The sequence below is a fragment of the Lactuca virosa genome, chromosome 7 (assembly GCF_052849685.1).
Source record: "Lactuca virosa cultivar CGN04683 chromosome 7, Lactuca_virosa_CGN04683_v6, whole genome shotgun sequence".
NCBI classification, from domain to species: domain Eukaryota; kingdom Viridiplantae; phylum Streptophyta; class Magnoliopsida; order Asterales; family Asteraceae; genus Lactuca; species Lactuca virosa.
In genome coordinates this window covers 244621629-244644948 of record NC_136432.1, presented here as the reverse complement: position 1 = coordinate 244644948, position 23320 = coordinate 244621629, and positions in this window count along the sequence as shown.

Here is a 23320-nt window from a genome sequence, read left to right as displayed (position 1 = left end):
TACTAATTTTAAATATAAGCTATATTAAAATAGGTACGCATAACTTACTTACAATGGGGTTTTAGCTAGGAGTCGGGCTCTACAGGGGCAGAACTTCGTCGCTGAATCTTTCTAAAAAGGATTCGTGCAGCGCTTCAGCGCTCACCTTACTATACTAAAACTACAGAAAGAGAAGTCGAATCACGAGGGACCGAAATTCTCGGGGGATAAGATGAGAAAGACTCTTGAATCAAGAGAATGGTGCAAGAAATATGAGAGCCCAAGCCTCTTATTTATAGTAATTGAATTTACAAAAACTACCCTCCATAATTACTTAATGACCTTATAGTTATATAAACGACTAAACACCCCTTCATAATACTATTTTAAATAGATTTAACGATATTTGTACTAAACTAATGTCGAAAGTACTCAACACTAGTCTTATAATAACCGCATCGTCGATACCTTACTAATGATATATACATTTGTATATATATGTGTACGTATATATGATTTATACTTTATTTTAATACGTAAATATGCTATTATAATTTGTAACTCGTTCATATGAACTCCATTTTTGACGTTCTTTATATCCACGCGTTGTTATTTACGAGTACTACAACTTTCATTTAGACGCCGTCAGCTAATTCTCATTCTATCTCAGATTTACAAAACTGTATCGAATTTATCGCGCTCGAAGAGTAGGGACCAAGTTTCGTCCATATCTATAACATACGAGCTCGACTCTCGACATTCTTTATATCCACGCATAGTTAAAAACAAGATCTAAAACTTTCATTTAGACTCCGTTGGCTAATTCTCGACCGATCTTAAATTTAACAGTAGGAGGAGATTATACTATTAAATGTCCGTGTAAAATTCATAACTTCTACATACGGACTCTGTTTTTGTCTGTCTTTTTACCGTTGAGTTCCTATTAATGAGATATTCAACTCTCATTTAGGTCGCATAGGCCAAAAACCGCTCAAACTAAAATTCGAGTTTCGGGCCTTGCACTGTTGTGCCAAATCTTAGAAAAATCATAACTTCCTCATACGAAGTCAGATTTGGGCGTTCTTTTTATGGACGTTCTCGATTTAACGTATACTACAAATTTATTTTAGATCACTAAGGCTAAAAAGTCTTCTACCGTTAATTCACTATTTACGTCTCTCGGTGTCGTGCCGGTTTTGCCGTAAAACTTCAACGGGCCATAACTTCTTCGTTATAACTTGGATTTCGGTGTTCTTTATATGTACGGAACCCTTGTAAAATATACTACAACTTGGTTAAGATTAATCCTTCTAAATAATCTTCCATCAAAAACTCATTTTTGATGCTCATCGTCTCTAAATTGACTAGCACGGATCTACGGGCGTTATAATTATCTCCCCCTTAGGATGATTACGTCCCAGAATCATCAACGAAACAGGTTTGTATAATGACTCCGTACGTTATCTCTTTATCCTAGGTAATAATCGTAAGTTCTATGTTCCTTCGAATGATTATCTAATTCTTGGACTTCTCGACTGCAGGCGGTGCTCGATCTTGCACTTGCTCCCTATCTCACGTTAGACTCCAAATTATGACCTTCAAGTCACAATCTTGATCCTCCCTGGATACGAACTTATGATAAGTTTTTTTATTTATTACTGCAATGGAACGATGTGTCATATTCTAATGACCTATCATCGTATGTTGCAACGCTTAGACTCAGGTCTCTTAGAGTCTTCCAGAACAGACTATACTTTCGTTCATGTTCTAATCTCATCTTAAAAGGTAGCATTTCTAGCTACAAGCAACTTTTCACGATACCTCTACTGATCGATTTTTATTTCAATCTTCTGTCTTAAGTCAGATGCTACATCGAACTTGATTCTCTGAACCGCATAACATACTCACCGTAGCCGGACTCAATTTGATATGACCACTAGGGTTGGAATAACAATCATCTTCTTAGTCATTACCGAAACGATGGTAACGACATACTTGAATAAAACGAAATCAATTACTAGCTCCTTGGTAACCTTGTGACTTTCCCTGATCCAAGCGTGAGTCATGTGCTTCCGGTAGTATAGGCCTCTACTACCATTCACACCTACTCATACTCGTCCCAAGTATTGTCTCGCAGTTCTCCAAGTTATTATCACAAAAAAAATTTAACACATACAAATGTGTCCAAACAATCATATAATTTTCTTTTTTTAGACTCTACTAAGACTTCTTCCATGCGTATCTTCAATCATCAATTCTGCTTCAACTCGGTTGGTGATGGAAATCTCAGACGATGGGATAACTTCCTGGATTATACCAAAAATATTTCTTCTTCTAATCGAAAGTTAACGTCTCCCGTACTAGACGTATTATTTATTAGACCTATTCTAAAGGCAAGATATCACTCTTACGATATCTTCCGATAGGTACCATTCAGTATCGTAAGCCTTCTCATTTCCTCCATTTACTCAATTCACTACGAGTCTTCACCATGATGTTCTGCGCACCAAAGTAGGCGTTCGGTGTATTGGGACGAGAATATAGATAGAGGAGGGTTTAGACGCGTAATCCTCCTTATTACTCCGAAAAGTTACATGCCAGTTCTAATACCGTAATTAAACGTTTAGAAATCTGAACACATAAAGTTTCCAGATCCGGTCGGCAACAGACCATAGATCCGATCATACATTTAGCATCATAAAGCATCATAAATCATTTAGCACATAAAAGCATGTTAGGCATTTTCCCTAAATTAGCTAGTGCTTGTATCTATTCATGTGTATTACCTAAATTTTATTAGACACACTCCTCACGATCATCGCTTAGCATTCTAAGTTTAAGTCTAGAAATAAATCCATATTCCTAGTTCGCTTAAACTAATGCTCTGATACCAACTGTGACATCCCCATTTTCATGGCCAGAAAAGACCGATTATGTTTATGCTTTATAAAAATCAGAGTACGTCTTTTAATAAAAATGTTGCGGAATTTGTTTCCAGAAAAACATGATAAATACGTTATCAAAGCATTTCTGAAGAAATGTATTTTTTTTCATTTTCAAAACATTGGGATGATGCGTCAATACAGAAACATAAGCATAAACAAAACTTACATTCATTTACACTAGCGATCTACATCTCTATTAAATCTCTCAGTGTAAAGTAGCTTCATATCGACACCTGTGATACAAATAAGCTTGAGTGGGTCAGGTTAGGAAACCTGGTGAGTACATAGGGTTTTCAACCCACAATAATATAATTATTATGTTTAAACATCAAACAATCAACCCAATTACCCATACCCATTATCTTATTTACTCTTAAGGATCTATCCTAAGAATCAGTTATTCCTCGTTCTTTCATTCCTAAGGATTATCCTAAGGAATAGGCACGGAATCCATCGTTGCTAATGATACATCTGTCAAGCACAACTGCTAATATTATCACTTAGGCGCATCTGCCAGAATTGTGACATTCTTTATGGGGTGCATCCACCGGTATAGTCCTTTAGATGCATTTGTCGGGGTTATGAGCTTCTCTATTAGGCCGCGCTTCTGCCGGTAGAGTCCTTTAGGCGCATCTGCCAGGGTTATCTAGTTTATTGACAGTATCATTTTCGAGAGTCCACTCGCAATACATCTCAATGGGTTTTTAGAGTACACCGGTGAACACATCGTTCACAACACCTACAGGTTGCGAGCCTGCTATTGTTCCACTGGACTGTCTAAAATAGTCCGTGGTTGTCATCCATACTTTGCTAGATGACGGGGCCAACATTTGGGTAAAAGGCTTCTCACATCGTCCACCTCTCACCCTTACCTCATGGTCTTTATTAACTCTCAACTTATCGTCCAACTCATATTTCATCTACCCATGTTTTACCCCAACATTTTTGTAGATATAAAATACATATACAGTTTAAATCATTTAAAACATGTATAAAAATCTTTCACCAACATAGACAACAAGTATTCAGACAATATGCACACATAGCACGTAGTTTATATTAAATACTTCATATCTATGTGTAAGATGAAAGTAATTATGCACTCACTTGATAAGGTGGTGACTCGGTACTCGGACAGCGCTTCGTTTACTTTAAAATAATTTCCTTCGACGAAACCTACTATTATTACCACTAGATTTTAGTCTAATATTTACCGTGACTAATTATTAGTCTCATTATTATTATATACGCGTTTAAACAATACTTTCCAACCACTATGTACAGACAGGGGCCAGACATAAAACACCGGAGGGTAGGACCATTTTGGCATATAGCACTTCTGAAATCCAACAACCCTTGCGGCCCTTTAAACCAGATTCCCCGTACCGCGAGTAGTTAAAAAGATATTATAACGACACTTATATAAGTCATAATAATAGTTCAAATATTTATTATAAGTTCATAATAACAATACTAATTTTAAATATAAGCTATATTAAAATAGGTAAGCATAACTTAATTACAAGGGAGTTTTAGCTAGGAGTCGGGCTCTGCAGGGGCAGAACTTCGTCGCTGAATCTTTCTAAGAAAGATTCGTGCAGCGCTTCAACGCTCACCTTACTATACTAAAACTATAGAAAGAGAAGTCGAATCACGAGGGACCGAAATGCTCGGGGGATAAGAAGAGAAAGACTCTTGAATCAAGAGAATGGTGCAAGAAATATGAGAGCCCAAGCCTCTTATTTATAGTAATTGAATTTACAAAAACTACCCTCCATAATTACTTAATGACCTTATAGTTATATAAACGACTAAACACCCCTTCATAATGCTATTTTAAATAGATTTAACGATATTTGTACTAAACTAATGTCGAAAGTACTCAACACTAGTCTTATAATAACCGCATCATTGATACCTTTCTAATGATATATACATTTGTATATATATGTGTACGTATATATGATTTATACTTTATTTTAATACGTAAATATGCTATTATAATTTGTAACTCGTTCATATGAACTCCATTTTTGACGTTCTTTATATCCACGCGTTGGTATTTACGAGTACTACAACTTTCATTTAGACGTCGTCAGCTAATTCTCATTCTATCTCAGATTTACAAAACTGTATCGACTTTATTGCGCTCGAAGGGTAAGGACCAAGTTTCGTCCATATCTTTAACATACGAGCTCTACTCTCAACATTCTTTATATATCCACGCGTAGGTAAAAACAAGATCTAAAACTTTCATTTAGACTCCGTCGGCTAATTCTCGACCGATCTTAAATTTAACAGTAGGAGGAGATTATACTATTAAATGTCCGCGTAAAATTCATAACTTCTACATACGGACTCTGTTTTCGTCTGTCTTTTTACCGTTGAGTTCCTGTTAATGAGATATTCAACTCTTATTTAGGTCGCGTAGGCCAAAAACCGCTCGAACTAAAATTCGAGTTTCGGGCCTTGCACTGTTATGCCAAATCTTAGAAAAATCATAACTTCCTCATACGAAGTCAGATTTGGGCGTTCTTTTTATGGACGTTCTCGGTTTAACGTATACTACAAATTTTTTTAGATCACTAAGGCTAAAAGGTCTTCTACCTTAAATTCACTATTACGTCTCCCGGTGCCGTGCCGGTTTTGCCGTAAAACTTCGACGGGCCATAACTTCTTCGTTATAACTCGGATTTCGGCGTTCTTTATATGTACGGAACCCTTGTAACATATACTACAACTTGATTAAGATTAATCCTTCTAAATAATCTTCCATCAAAAACTCATTTTTGTTGCTCATCGTCTCTAAATTGACTAGCCCGGATCTGCGGGCGTTACACATAACATAATTCAAAAGGCATTTATTTTCACATTCAATTCCCTTCTAACATTTAGGGATAATTCTGGCATTGAACCGTTTCCATTTTTATACTTAGGGTCTAACAATACCCCAAGTCTATACCAAAGTGAAAACAACACAATCAGTTCAACCTAGCATCATAACTGCTAGGTAATCTATCTCACGAAGCGGTAGTGCCACCCAATAGATTCCTCTATATATTGTTATGGGTATATCTAGCTCGAGCGATATTCTTGTCATTAGTTTCCATGCTTCACACATTCTATACATTAGTATTAAAATACTCATTTCGAAAGTAAAGCAACTTCATTTTCAAATACTTTAAACTCATTATAATGTTAAACACAACTCATTTTTCCATGTACCTTAAAGTGGGAAAATCCAACACGTACTCACCTAGTTCACAAAGGTAGATTGCTACTCCATTCTATAAGAAATTGCTCCTTAGATACCACCTATACAACGTATAAAGTCAATAAATGACCAAACTGCCCCTTATAGGTTCCATTACTTAATTTTATTTCTTCAAGTCATTCCATATGTATAAATACAAATGTAGACAAAAATCATGCATAAATCCGAGTTCGTATGCAAAAGTTATGAGGAAAACAACATTTCCCAAATAGAATGTTCAACACGGGGATTGTAGATTTTCCATTAAGAGGCCACACAAGTGTCCTAGGCATATCTAGAGGATGTTTTATCATTGAAAAAACACTCCACTTAATTCATTAATTGTTCATTGAAACATTTAAGAACATGATGATCTTCAAGTTTTAAAAAACGGATCAACTAGTCTATTTTTTAATTAAACATTCTAAAACTAGTCTATTGAACACATATATGAATGTTTTTAAGTCCATAATGCTACACCCAATTTCATTGTAAGTACTTAAATTAACTATGGAATCCTCAATTCCATTCAATGTCCCCAAATTGCCTTTGGATCAAAACAATCAATAGAGCTAGAACTTTACTAGCATTTCTTTGTGTTTATGTTCCAATATCATCTCTAGAGTTTCAATTCATGTTCATGAATGTCATTCACTTATTAGATTCCAATCATCATGTAGTGATACATAGATTTTCCCAAGAACCCTCTAAATCCAAGCTTATGTATGATTATACCATCATGGATAAGTTTGAGCATTCCAATTGGATTCATTGCCACTAAAAATCATCTATGTCATTGAACGTGTTTCAATCTTAACATACCAACTAGAAATCCCCAAGTTAGATATTTAGGGTTCATGAGGCTTTTCACCCAAATCATCAAATCTACCAATGGAATGATTGGATTGAGGTTGGGATCAACAAAACTATCGAAGTGAAGTTAGAAACTAATACCCTACTCATTGAATCTCCTCATGTTATATATTGGGGATTACTCACATCACAAAATCTTTTTCCAGGAAAAATTGGAAAGACATTTTACCTTGCAAGCCTTTGTTTCCTCCCTTCTTTGTTTGGTTGCTCAATTCCCCACATGAAACAAACCCAAGATGGAAAGGAGATAAAAATTCACCATTAGAGAAGTATCTTGGATGAAAAACATGAGTTGGAAGAGAATGTAGGGAGTGTGCATCTTATTTCCTCACTTTTTCACATTTGGTCCCTGAGTTCATGCATTTTGCCAGTTTTTACCATTATTTGCATTTTTGCATCTTTATCATGTTATTTAACATATTTAGACCATTATTCTCCTTAATTTGTTTTTATTTTAAATTTTAGGATGTTAGACATAGCCATCCTTAAGAAAAATCCATTTAGCAGAATCGCCTCGTAGTCCACAATGGTAGTGTAACACCTCATCATTTCCTTATTTGTCTCCCAAGTGAGATTAGAACATAGTGAGTGATTCCATTTGAATAGCAATAGGTCAATCTTTTTGTCTTCATTTCTAGTATTGCTTCCAGTTCTTATACAAATCTTTTCTTCTCATCGATCCTTAATTCCTTCACTGGAGTTGTCAATTCCTATTTCCCAAAATATTTCTTCAAATAGATTACATGAAAGATATCGTGTATTCTTTAGAGTTCTTGGGGAAACTCCAACTTGAAGGCTTGAGTCCCAATTACTATCAACACTTTGAAGGTTCCAATGTATTTTGCACTCAATTTACCTTTGTTACCAAATCTCATAACTCCTTTCTATGGGGAGACTTTCAACATCACTAAATCACATTTCATCATGTCATAAGGTCTTTTCTTCAAGCTTACTTAACTTTTTTGCCTATCTTGAGCCGCCTTCATGTTAGCTTGAATGACTCTTATTTTTTCATTTGTTTCCCTCACGAGTTCAGGACCCATGAGGTTGTTCTCTTCGACTTCAAGCCAACATAATGGATTTCTACACTTTCTTTCGTGTAATGCTTCAAAAGATGGCAGTTCAATGTTGTTTCATATCATTTTGACTCTGTGTGTGTGTATATATATATATATATATATATATATATATATATATATATATATATATATATATATATATATATATATAGGGAGAGAGGGAGAGGGAGGTGGGTTCAGCATAGAACCATAGAACCACCTAATCAAACATTAGATCAAATTAAGAGGAATAAGGATATGATGGTAAAATATATAATACTAATTAATTAAAAAATAATAGTAAAATCTATTAAATCCCATAAAAATTTGGATAATTAAATAAAATTAACTAGTATCCAAAAATACATAAATCTTAGCCTATCAATATTAATCAATTTGCAATATAGTAGAAATAATGTTCACTTATGAAAATTTATTATTTATACAAAATCTCATATTAGTGATCATAACTGAATTTTATACAAAAACCAAAAAATTGGTCATATTTATACACGTTCAGTTCTGAACACGATGTACAAAAATTGGTTATATTTATACGCGTTCAGAACACTATGTTTGGTACTGAACATATATGAATGTAACCATTAGTCATGCATAGCAAATATGTGCAATAAGTTCACAAATGAAGATTTATTCAAAATCGTAGAAATTCATGTCTGAATATTACTGTCTAATATTAATATCAAATATGTAAATGTTCATTTTTAAACATACACATATTTAAATACTTTTAGAAAAATCTATAAATTAAACATTGAGTAATTTTAAAATATCAAATATATTGTGTACCATTCATTAAAGAATATTCATAAAATATGTAGCATATTTATTTATCAATGAAAACATTAAACATTCACAACACTAACGAAAACATTAAAGAGTATTAAACACTATTTACAGGGGAGGTATTATAAAAATATTCATGGAAAAATATTAGCATAATCAGAACCATAATAAACATTTATTATAGATTAACAACAAAAAATGTCATTGGTATTAAAGAATTAATTGATAAAAAGGAACATCAAAAATTACAATGAATAAAGAGATTATTTGTCATCCATAATTTAATCTCTTATTTTTTATTCCAAATCCTAACGTCGCTCCATGTCAAATTCACCATCGCTGCAAGTCAAATTAACAATAAAAATATCTGAAAGATCAATAATTAACTATAATTAACAAATAGTTTCATGCATAAACAATATATTACGAACTTAAAAGAAATGCCTCTGGTTGTTTATGATAGGTTTCTAAAATCAATATTTGTTTCTAAAGATGAAGACATGATTTACTTTTATCATAAGTTATGGACCTATCAAATTTCTTTAATCTTACAATATGAAAAGAAATACCTTTATAACCATAATCCTCCATTATGCTCCACCGACTAAGTATGGTCTTTTTGTGGGTGCCATTTGATCACCATCTTCATATGATTTGTTATTGCCTCTTATTGACGCCACCATTATTGAAATACAATGATTTCTCAAAATTTGGAGTTTTGTGAGTAACGTATGATAATGATGCAGATGTGAATAAGCACAATCCATATTATACATTTAAACAATATTATACATATGTTTGTTTGTGATTTTATGGACTAAGATGTATACGTTTAATATAATCCATTGATATAATAATCTTAAGATTATAAATGTAGTTCTATGGTTCAATGGTTCAATGAGTTTAAGTTGGTTCTATATTGATCATATATATATATATATATATATATATATATATATATATATATATATATATATATATATATATATATATATATATATATATATATATTGTCACACTCCGTCAAAGCGGAAAAACGAAGGGTGACATGCTAAGGTCTCATAACACAAGGTAAATAGGATTACCAACCATATTCATTGAGCATTTTTTATGTTTACATCATATTCGAAACAATATTACATTTTAGTTTCATATTACATAGTCTAGTACATAACAAGAGCAATAAACATAAATCATTGTGGCGTCTTAAACTGGCTCATTGGTCGTTTCCTGAGAAGCATGCAAAAACGAGGGTTAGCTATAAAATAGTTGGTGAGTTCACAAGATTATAAAGGTAAATCATTTCAGTAAGAAAATATAGATTTGTTCATTAAAAGTTCCAACTTAAAGTGAGTGTTGAATGCCAAAGCACTCCAACCAAGCCTAACGACCGTTATTGCCCCATTCCATCATGTTCATGGTTCTCATGATGTCAGTTCACGGAAATATGCACTCACGGTTATGGGTGAGTGGGGCTGGACTACCACAAATAGTGTTATCCATAAGATCGTCGGCTCGAAATACGAGTTAATAGGTTGTAGCTCGGTTCTCGGCGACTTAACATAAAAAGTTCATAACAAGTTCATATCACAATATAAAGTTCATAGCACAAGTTCATAATAGAAAGTTCATAAAAGAGTATCGTTCCAAGTTCATCAAGTTCATAAAACAATATCGTTCCAAGTTCATTAAGTTCATAAAACAAGGCTCAACAAGTTCACAAAATAGAGTTCAGCAAGTTCATAAAACGAAGTTCCACAAGTTCATAAAATAGTACGGATAGCTCATAAGACAGTAGCATGCTTTCCACCCCAAAACATGAAAACAGTAAAAAGGGGGCTATGAATACTTACTATGGGGAGTTTGCAGTTCGAGCTTCATGGTTCAGTGTTGTAGAGATCGATTTCTACTAGTGCCCTATGGAACAAATGATTTCTAGTGAGATACAATTCACTAAGCCATATTCGAGTAACTACTTAGCAAACTAGTGATGTTACAAAGTGCACAAAGTTCGTTCGGTTTATTATCGGTAAATATTGGATTTGCGGTGTCTTGTGTTCAAAAATCCACAAAGGCATGAAGATGAACTCCAAAAATTACAAAAATATATTTTCTGGTTCTAACAGAGGGTATGGTTGCTCATAATTTTTATAGTAATTTTTGAAGATCATTTGATATTTATTTGTAATTTAAGCCTAAATAATATGAAAAATTAGAAATAAATAGTAAACAGTTGTAAACATTCCCAAATTAATTTGTACAGATTCTAATAATGTTCCCAAAGCTGGGAAAAATATTGGTTTGTGCATTTGACTAAGAAGACCCGGTTTTGTAAATTCATGCTCTAATTCATTGCAAAATTTGAATAAACTACCAAACAGTGAACCAATTATATGAAAATTTAGGTGACATCCTTATTTAGTACATAACTTAGTTCTATAATTTTTCAAAGTTTTATCTCATCTTTAAGTATTTATTTCGAATTTTTGGCCATTAAATCCTTATTTTTGTAGAAAAATAAATAATTTGTTCTAGCATTTGGGGTTTTACAGAACATCCATTGAAAATATGAAATTACATAAAACAATTTGTCTCAAAATTATTTCGGAGCTAAATGGGGGTATTCAACCCCAACAAGTTATGAAATGTAGCACTAACAAATGCATGAGTTCCAAATGCAACTGAAAGTTCAATAATTTGTGTAGAAACCTCTATAATGTATTAGTTCATGAAATTTTAGGTCTTCTAAGATAGCTGTGTTAAGTTCCAAAAATAATTTTCTCCAGATTTATTGTGGTGTTTAAGGGCCTTGATCATGTAATGCAAAACTAGTGGTCACATAAAAGTGCTGTTTGAGCAACTGTTTTGTAAAAATCTTCAAAAATCGAATTCTTAATGTTTTATAGTGAGACCATTGGGTTCGAAAGTTAACTCAGAGAAGTACATCTCAGAAAAAGTATATCGTGATTTGGTTGGGTAATGAGTGAGATATGGCAGTTCAAAGTTAGGTAAAGAAATCTGGCAGATTGCATGTATGCTAGTGGGTTGGAAAAGTGAGCTTTAATCATTACTTTGAGAAAATCTTTTAAAATATTTTAAAGATATCAAGATTCATGCATGTTCTAGTCATGTTTCTAGAGACATAATTGTTTTTAAATGATCAAAAAAACATGCATTCAAGTACAAAATGTTTGTTCTCAAGAACTCTAGAAAATGGGCTTGATGTTCTTAACTTGAAAATCGATTGTGTGCTAAGGTCAAGAACATGCAACCTTATTTTCCACACATTCATGGTGTCAAAACACATCCATGATGCTATAAAAACCATTTTAACCATAAGAAAACGGATTTTGAATAAGATGAATGAGTAGAATCCGATTTTTGAAGTTGTAAGAGCATGCATGGGTTAATCTTTGATCTTAACATTGGTTTGATCATGGATTATCACCATTTTGTATACATGCAACAAGTGATGGTGATAATCTACAAACATAAAGATGAAAGGAAAGATTCTAGTCTTTAAAGGGCATAGAATCCAATGATGAAGAGAAAACAAACTAAAACTTGCATCAAGATGAAGAGAATGATGGAGAGAGTGAAGTCTCTTACATTGAATTCAATTTTGAGGCATCAAAAACACCCAAATATCTATTCATCAAATCCATAAAAATCATTGGGGCATTCTTGAGTTCAAAAGGCATTACAAGAAACTCGTAATGACAGTAACCCGTTCGGAAGGCAGTTTTGCAAATGTCTTCATCTTTCACTCAAACTTGGTGATAACCAGAACGAAGATCAATATTGGAAAAATAGTTCAGTACTTGATGCATCACAAGCAAATTGAATATACATCACAAGTACAAAAATAACAACACATCAGTTTTATTCGATTTTAAAGTTTGAATACATTTCTCATACATATAATAATAATAAGTTTAGGAATTTTCCTTAACAGATAGGCCGATATAACAAAAATAGAGGAAACTGGATTGCCCGAAATCCATGACTATCTCTTTTGCTAAAAGTTGGTTCAGTGATCTCCTGAGAATACACGTAGTTTGAGAGTCAATACAAAGGTTGGTGAGAGTTTCAGGTTTTCTACTAACCGCATTAATAATACTTTTAAAAGTCTGAAATGTATTTTTTTCTAGTTAAAACCATGTTTAAAAATGTTTGATGAAAAGAGAAACCAAATCCATGGTTTCTAGATAAATAGACCAGTTAATGTTTATAGTAATTTCTATAACCGAGCTCTGTGACTAGATATAACCCCTTACGAAGCTTCATTGGACATCATGGATAAAAGTTGAAGATAATTATTACCCGCTTTGATTGATATGTCGAGGTTGTAGCTAGCAACCACAACTGGCGGTGTCAACCCGTACAGATCTATACATACATATCTCACTCTGAGGATTAAGGGTTCTAGCCGAGTGGGTATACTAAGTGGTTAAACTTAGGTAATGAATAGTGTCTCACTATAAAGGCCATTAACCATGATATATGATAATGGTTCACTATAAAAGCCAAGTGAGTTAGATATATCCGTAAAAGTGTACATTACTTGCTTAAATAGGTAGTAAGTTTCTCGTGTGCATGCATAAAATTTCAGGATATATGTGCTATGACTTATACATATATATTTTACATATGTATAAATACATGCATGAATAGGTTTAATAATAATAAAATTTATAAACATTTGTGACACATGGTTCACAACATGCATTATCCCATGATAATCATAGCATTATGAAATGTTACATTTTCTAGTCTGCAACATGCATAACTCACTATAACATAAGTATGTCACGATAAACAAATATATGATATAATACTTAGATAAAATATCGTTTATGATAGATATAAATTTTAATATTCATTTTTCAAAATCGATATACGTGTTTCACAAGTATTCTCCCCCAAAAATAAAAACATTAAAAAAGGGCGGTAAGCACTCACTTTTGTAGCATGAACTAGGTTTGTTGGTGTGAAATTTATCGTAAGAAACCGCAACGTGACACTCTTTGCGTTTAAAATAAATCACCAGGACTATTGTTGTTACCTAATAAATCAAATGGGAGTTTTGGTATTATTCAACAAGTGTGGGGCTTTTTTGTGATATAACTAAGCCATAAGGGTGGATTTGCTAAATTAATTCAACAAGGGACTGTTTTTGCAACCTTATTTCCAAGGGAAGGGGCTGTTTTGATTAACTTAAATCAAAGTTTGAGGATGGGACTAACTTTGTAAACAAATATCCATGGAGGGGCCTCTTGATTTATTTTTAATAAAGGTTTGGTAAAAATTGGACTAGATTTACAACAATTCTCAAACACGGGTTAAAATAATTAATTTGGAATTGAAGTTTGGAAAAAGTAAGGAAGTAAAAAATTTGGTGGGTCCCTTGGTCCACTACTAATTTCGAACAAAGAAAAGAAACACCAAAAATATGAGGGGTTGAAGTGGTATATTTTAAATAAAATGGGAACTAAATTTATTTAATTTAAATGAAAGTTTGGGAAAATCCATATTTTTTTCTTCCGTATGCACACACAGGTCGGGAAAGGAAAAATGAAAACCCGTCAAAATAAATTATAAATTCTCTTGGTCTCGGCTGGTCACTGACGAAGGAAAAACGTAAACAGAAAAAAAAAATATAACGGTGGTGGTGAAGGACTTACAGTGGCAGTGGGGTGTCAGTATGGTGGCAGTGTGTAATCAGTATGGTGGTGAAGGACTTACAGTGGCAGTGGGGTGTCAGTATGGTGGCAGTGTGTAATCAGTATGGTGGCAGTGTGTAACATCCCAAAAATTTTAGATAAAAATTTTGTTTTTAATTCATTGCAAAGCATTCAATAGTCATACCAAAACAACCAAAAGCATATCATAGTGAAAATAACATCAGAGTACAAAATCTTAAAATCAACATAATACGGAAAACATGGGCGGATGTGGTGCGATCATGTCGGGCCCTTCCGTTTCAAGTTGGAAATATTCGAAACCATAACATAAAATGTAAGCACAAAGTTTAGTGAATTTCCTCAAAATACTCATACCATACATAGATATCAGTTAAAACATAAGTGGGTCTATTTCACCCCCTTCGGTCTCTTTCAACCGATATTGAGTATATTTCACCCCTTTCGCTCTCTTTCAACTGGTACCGGGTGTATTTCACCTCCTCCGGTCACTTTCAACCGGTACTGGGTATATTTTACCCTTTTCAGTCTCTTTCAACCGGTATCGGGTCTATTTCACCACCTACAACTAGCATACAATCATATCAACAAGAGTGATAGAGACAATAAGCATATACAGGCATAACATGAAATTGTAATGAAGACAACTATCATCGTACGAACATAATCTAGTTGGTCGGTATTGGTCCCTTCAACCCACGAGTACAGTGAACAAACTCACATCAGTCTGAGGATAAACAAATCACAGTCGGGCTGCTAAATCGCAAAATCACCACACTAAATCACAAATAATAGAACCATAATTAGCAATTAGGTCATTAACCCAAGCATAGTGTCCAAATCCTTAATCTCGACTCTTAAGTGTAAAAGATTGTTTTACCCATCCCTTATTGGCCCTAACATATCACGATCCAAACCCAACTAAATCAAAGTCCAAAAGACACTCAAGGCCCGATATGGGTCCAAATCCATAAAGGCCCAAGGCCTAACAATGGCCCAACTTAGAAAGGCATGTGTCCCAATAAGAGCAAAAAACGCATAGAGTCCAAAAGCATCCCAAGATCAAAAGCCCACTTAGCCCCTGATTGAGTACGCTAAGCATACCACTAGCACGCCCGACGTACTAGGTCGTGAGACCATAATCGGGAACCCGGAGGCGTATGTTTCCTTACGCCCCAGTCAGCCAAAAATGTCTATCAAGCACTTAATACTTTAAGTCCAATGTCCAAAACACAAATCTAACTTTGAAATAAGCACTTAATCTATAAAGTTTCAACTTTATGCTATTGAATGACTTAAAAAGGCATAAACTTCATTTCTAGCGTCTATACTCCATAAGATAACCATTAAGTTATTCATGGTTGGATCAAAAACATCAAGACATGATTTTAATGAACAAGGGACCCCAAAAACACCAATAAGTACAACCCAAATCTTCTGGAGTAGCTTTTACTCACAAAGACCAACTCATGGGACCAAAACCCTAACTAACCTAGATCTAAGTGTTTGTTACATAAAGTGACCCTCTTAACTTTAAGGATTTGCAATCGTATTTTGTTTCTACCACAGTTGGAGTTGCTACCGCAATCAAGGTGTGTCTACCTCAACTAATATTGAATAAGTTATTCTGAAACCGTAGTGATCCGAAGTCACTACCGTAGTGAAGATTACTGAAGACTTTTTATTATCTGACTTAGCGTATTAGAATTACTTTGTCCAGTGAACGTTGCACGATCACTTAAGTCAGTAGAATATTAGTTTTTTGTTTCAGTTGTAACTTTATGGAACTCTATAAATAGAGTCTCCTTTCTTCATGTAATACACACATCTCTTTCACGATGTATTGAACTTTCACTGAAATACAAAGAACATTCTCTCATTTATCTATATTATCTAACTCATGTTTGATTGAAAACCTTGTTAAGAATCAGTTTGATGTTTACTTGATATAACTTGTTGTTATTTACATTTCCTTTACATTTCAACACTTTATATTTCCGCAACTAACTATCTAACAATTCTAACTTATTATTGTTGAGCTCATATGATCCTTTGAGATTAACTTATTCCGCAACTATTATCTTGTACTAACATTTGTTCAAGTGTTTCTCGAAAGTTTTTCTCTCAACTATTGGTATCAGAGCCAAAGTGTTTGCTTTTTAAACAAAACTCTGATTTTGAAAAGCCTTCTATACCACTAAAGCTCATTCTTAAAAAAACAAAACAAAGGAAATATGGCACAAGCTTTATCATTGAACGTTTCCAACAGTGTTGGAGGCTCGAACAAAGCACCAATACTTGTTGCAAATGAATACCACCATTGGTCCCAAAGAATGGAGAGGTATCTTAAGAGGCTCGGAAGAGATGTGTGGAGATCTATGGACGAAGGACCTCATGTCCCTGTTCTTACTCCTGTTCAAGCAGATGGTACTCAAGCCAGACTAGGTGGAGGTCCGGCTGCAATGAATCGACCAACCAAAGATGATCTTGACAAAATGGAAAATGATGCTATAGCCTTCTATGAAATCTCTTGCGGTGTAGCTCCAGACAACTTTGACATCATCATCAACTGCAAATCTGCTAAGGAAATTTGGGATGTGCTCAAAAATCTCTATCAAGGGTCTGAACAAGCTTAGGATAAGAAACTCACCACTGATCTCAATGAGTTTAACAACTTTAAAGCTCTTCTTGGAGAAAGTCTTGACGACTCGTTCAAATGATTCAATCTCATCATTACGAAGTTATCAAATGTTGGTAGAGTTCGAAGCAATCACGAAACAAACCTATAGTTTCTCAATGGTTTAGGAAGACAATGGTCTACTGCAAAGATGATTGTACAAAGAGATAGAAAGATCCATACGTTGTCCCTGTTCAAGCTGTATGAAGAACTTCAGGTACAAGAATCAACTGTGCTAAAAGATTATGCTGACCTTGGTGGACCACTTGCCCTGATAGCTCAAACCCCACAAGTCAAAACCTCACAGTACTCATATCCTACCAAATCATCCTACCCACTTTCATATGAAAACCCACCGTAGTCATATGAAGTTGATGCTGAAATGGATGATGAAGAAGAATTTCAAAATGCCATTGCCTTGGTTAGCCAACAATTCAACCGACTACCACCAACCTCATTTTGTAAAAATCAGCAGTTTACCAAACCACCTTTTCAACCGCAACATCAATCCGCAGAACAACCACTCACAGTATCCTCAAAACCATCACCATCTACTGCAACCACAGAATGCACATCATTCCAAATAGGCACCACAGTCCAACAAACCATCAGACTCCGGTACCTCAACTGAAGAGAAAAGTGAAATTATCATTTGTCACAAATGTCATAAAGAGAATCACTTTGCCAAAGATTGCAAAGCAAATATGGTTAAGGACAAGGCATTCTATCTTAGAATGGCCCAAGAAATGGAAGAAAAGGAAAAGGCAAGAGCTTATGTTGCTAAAGTGAAGAGAGATCATCCAGTATGGTCATCCGGAGATGAAGATGAATATTTTGACAACATCAAAGGAAAAGGGAAGATATGCATGGTTGCAGCTTGTCACACCCCCAAACCAGAACGGCGGAAACGTCTGGGGCGGATGGAGTGACTTCATGTATAGTATCATAAAAGTTGGATATAAATGAATCATAGCATCACAAACATTCATACATTGAGAATACAAGTTTACATTGTTTACAGACTTTGTTTACTCAAAAGTTAAGTACAAACAATTGAAAAGTAGAAATCATGATGTTGTGACGCCTGCCCTCAAAAATATTTTTGTTATACCTGCACACTGGTTTCCTGAGAATACAAGTAGTTTTGTAAAGCGTCAACATTAAAGTTGGTGAGTTCATAAGCATTTTTGAATGCATAAAATCAGTAATGTTTCATTGTAATGGATAGCGTAAAGTTTTCCAGAAAATCCAATGTTTTCTTAAATGTAAGACGTAGTCTTAAACTCTAAGACCAAATATGTAAGCTATACTGAACCGGGAAATAGAATGTAGTTTTAATTTTATATAAAACAAATGAAGTGTAAGTTACTCCATAAACCAAATCGTTTTGTTAATCCCTATGTGAGTTATTATAACCATGCTTAATATGACTGATATGCCTGAACGACGTTCTTCAGGCGTCAGAATTGGTAGACTTTTGTCACCCTAGACTTGCCGGTCTAACTGTAGCGAACAACTGAGGTGCGGGGTTGTCAATCCCATATAAATCTATATACAACGGTCTCGCTCTCCCTCCAGGATACTCTGGTTATAATGTAGGACTTAAGGTGTACTTTAGGTAAAGTACGGTGAAGGAATGTCTCACAAGAGCATCAACAGATTTACCTGAACTATGACTCCTTTTTCTTGTAAAAATAATTATACCTTTGAAAACTAAATGTTTCCTCTGAAATGAAAGTGTAGTTTTGTGACTCTCAAAACTATACCAATTATAGTTTATCTTGTATGTTTGTTGAGACCAGTTATATAATCTTTTATATAAATATAAAGATATTAACTTATCTAGTGTCAAAATATGAAAGTAAATCTTGATATCTTTGTGATGAAACCCACCAAAATAGTAAGTGGCTACAAAGTAACTATTTTTTCTAGAAAAACTATCTTTTAAGAGAAAAGTTTCCAAAACCTTGAAATTTTACAATCATATTTTCTTGATGATATTTGTAACATAATATAAGTTATGTTTTTGGTTAACTTTGCATATCAAAACTATTTTATCACAAATGTTGTATAAAAGTAGTGATAATCTTATCTTGAACAAATAATGGTTTATACTTCAACATCAAGAGGTAACAACGAATATTCATGTAGTAAATATATTTTTAGCTTGTATTCCCCCCCCCCCCCCCTAAAACATGAAAAAGCTTGAAATTGTGGGGGTATGAACTCACCTTGAGTGGGTTGGATGGGTGGATTCGAAGGGGTGTTGAGAAGATCTCAAGCCTAAATTCTTGTTTGGAATGGATGAACTTCCTTGGAGATGGCTTTATCCTAAATGTTTTAACACATTCAGAGTGTGTAAATGGAATGAACTAAACATAGGATTGTAAAGGATGCTTAGAAGTCTAGAATTTACTTACCAAACCTAGGAAATGCTTGAAGAAATAAGCCTCTTTAAAGCTTGAAGTTTGGACTCTTGAGAGAAATTGGAATTTTACAGTAAGTAGAATGGAATTGTGGTATGTGAGGGTTTGATTTCGTGTTTAATAAGAAAAGTGATGATAAGATATTTACTTGGAAGTATGGAGGTTAAAGCATTTTTATTTGGTGGTTATTACATGGTTTACTGTGATTGCATTGGAAATTGGTGAGCTTTCAACTCCTAAAGTCAACCTTTCTTGTCTTATCCTCATCCATGACCACAAACACTTCTAAATACTTTAGCATGACCATAATCATACATGATTTTGGTCCTAGGCATGGCTTGAATAAGTTTTTTCGATCCTATCCCCCTTGTAAAGGTGTTTTCGGCCTTAGTGGGTCATTAGTGTTTGTTTTCGGCCCTAATGGGCTAGCTTGGGGTTAATTTTGGTCTTAACACTTCCCAGCCATTATGATTTCGGTTTTGATACTTGCTAGAGATTGTGATTTCGGTCTTGAGTGATAGAATTCACAAAGATGGTGGTCTTAACGTCAAGAATTTAAGGTCATGACATAATTGCATGTTTTATGTTAGAACTATTGATTCTTGACTGCTTTGCATTAACTTTTCAAGGCTTAAATCAACATGAATTTCCAAGTGTATATTATCTTTAATTATAAAAATGGTGCCCTATTGGCTTTCAAATAACATTATTGCATCAAAGTTACATAGATATACTTACATACAAGACTCCTTAGGCTTGGTTTGACCCAAAATTTTCTAGTTGTGACACAACTGTTGAAAAGGATGGATCGATGAAGTTGGAGAGAAACTACTACTACATGGCCAAAGATGGCACCCTCAGCATCGTCGAACATGCAATGTGCAAGGAGGAACAAGAAGAGGAGTGGTTAATTGATAGTGCCTACTCCTTACACATGACCAGAAAGGGTTACAACGTATTGACCATGAGAAATTTCTCAATTCAAAAGGTTGCTTACGTAGAAGGCCTTAAGCATAACTTGATCAGTGTGGGCCAACTATGTAAAGCTGGTCATCAGGTTGAATTTGATAGTGAATATTGCTACATAATGACAAATGATAGAAACACCTGTTTGATCAAATCCAAAGTCGAAGGTGTTGGATAAGGTGTCTAAGTCCATAACTATTTTTGGTATGTACTTGACCCGACCCGGCATGGTCCATTTGGGTTGCATGGCATCATGCATTTGTATAGACTTAATGAGAGAAATAACACTTGTGGTTTATTAATATTATAAGTTCATATATATTAATAGTATTATTTAATTAGTATTGATCAAGAATTAATTTGGAATTAATTAAATGATCAAAAGATGACTAATTAAATATATGGGTTGATTATGTAAATCATCCATAATTTGTATAGTGGGCTAAAAGGCTCCATGGATTATCAATTTGGGTTAAACCCATTGGATGCTCCATGGGAGTTACAAACTCATGGGTCATGGAAATGAAGAGTCATGTCACATTAGGGTTTACATGGTGTAACCCTAGATGTGACACACTATATAAGGAATATGATACTCACCAAAATCGGCTACACTAAGGACAAGAGAGGGCAAGCCGATTTTACAAGTGCTATACACTCTCTAAAGTTATTCCAAAGCATTTGGTGTTGTGTGAAACATTTGAGGCATCACACTTGGGGTGCTAGGCTCTTAAGTTTTTTCAAGGAATCATAACAACTACAAGGTATGTAATTCTAGCCATCTTTTATGATTAAAAGTTCCCCATGTATGCTAGATAGGATTATGAACCTTAGAAATCATATTTTGCATGTATTTTAGACAAACATAGATCCAAGGTTTTCTAGGGTTGCATGTACACTTAGGAGTGTTAGAATGCTCAAAACCCTTCAGTGGTATCAGAGCCTAGGCTTGTTTGTTGATACTTGATGCAAAATAGTGAAAAAAGTCGATTTTCTTGCTGTCTGCATGATGAACTCGCCGAGTCCATGGGGGGACTCACCGAGTCCATGACTAAAATCATCCTACTCGTCGAGTAGGTTCGTGCACTCGACGAGTAGGAGCCTCAGAATGCAGATTTTCGACTTTTGCTGCTGGAAATGGACTAGAAACATTACCCTAAACTGTTTTGGTGTTATTAAACTTGTTTTAGATGATGTAATGATTGTTCTAATCCATTTACAATGGCTAATATCAAAATTACATGATTATATGTGTTAATATGTTCTTGAAATTTTGATATGATTATTCATGTTCTTATGAGTTCTTGATAGATCATAGGAATTACTTGATTAATGCTGAATTCATGATCTTTATGTGTTTTAATGGAGTCCATAACTTGTCCTCAAGTTATGGATTACCAAAATCCTCTTTGTATTAAAGCCATTAAAAGAACACATAAGTTACAAAAATGAAGAGTCTTCATTTTAATAACTCATAAATTATGAATTGAAAGGTTTTGTAAAGTTACAAAACTTGCCCTCAAGTTTTGGAACATGTAAAGCCATCTTAATAAACTTTAGTTCCAACCCCTAGAATTTTAAAGGTTAAAATTCAGCCCTTATACTTTATAATATTATAAGTTTAATAATATATATATGTATATGATCAAGTCGTTTTACCGTTAGTAGGCCTCATTCACGAAGCCAGTCTATAAGGGGGGTATAAGGTTGTTGCCTATAAAATGGCAGCTTAATGGGTGCCCACTCTCACCCACTGCTTCCTTGACTGGTGGAGGGTCGTTAGCCGAACGGGTAGGAGAATGACTTAAAATTCTCATTAAAAAGTATAATGATTATTATAAAGTAACTAAATGTTTTATAAATTCCCAATCTTAGTTACTTTAGGAAAATGTGAATAAGGTGCTAACCCATGAATACACTTTGCACTTTAATTAAGTCGTTAGTGGAGCGTGTGTGGTTAACCGGCACACTAACTTGGACTTAACAAGGGAGGCAAAGGGTGACTTAAGGTTTTTCATAGGTCTGTGGAGCACATGTGGTTAACCGGCACATCGATTAAGTGAAAAACATTAAGGGTACCAAGTAATTTGCATGGTTACTTCACACCTTGTTTTGTGATCCTCGGTATCCCAGTCACAAAACATGAAGGGTACACTCGAGATTGAAACATGCCATTGAAAAAGTTCAATGAATCTCAAAAGAATCTAGGAGTTTCTAAAAACCAAATAAAACCTAATAATTTATATTTCGTTTTCATGGTGGAAATTGGTGAATCGTCATTCACCTACCTTTCAAATATGTTTTAGCTTAGATTACGGCATCCCTCTTCTAAGTTATAATATATTGTGATTGGATCCTAGCCTTAATATTATATTTGGGTGTTTTATTAAGGACTATATTTATATCTAAACTAAACTTGTCTTTTCATCTTTTCAGATGTCTTCCAACAATGCTGCTCCTGGCTCAAACCCTACTGGCTCCTTCTCTCTCATGAACCTTTGTGGGAGAATCATCTTTGATGGATCCAACTTTATAGATTGGATCAGGAACATCAGGATGGTCACTCGGTATGAGAACAAAGAATATGTTCTTGACAAGGAGCTTAAGGTATCCGAGCCAACTGCTACTCCTGAG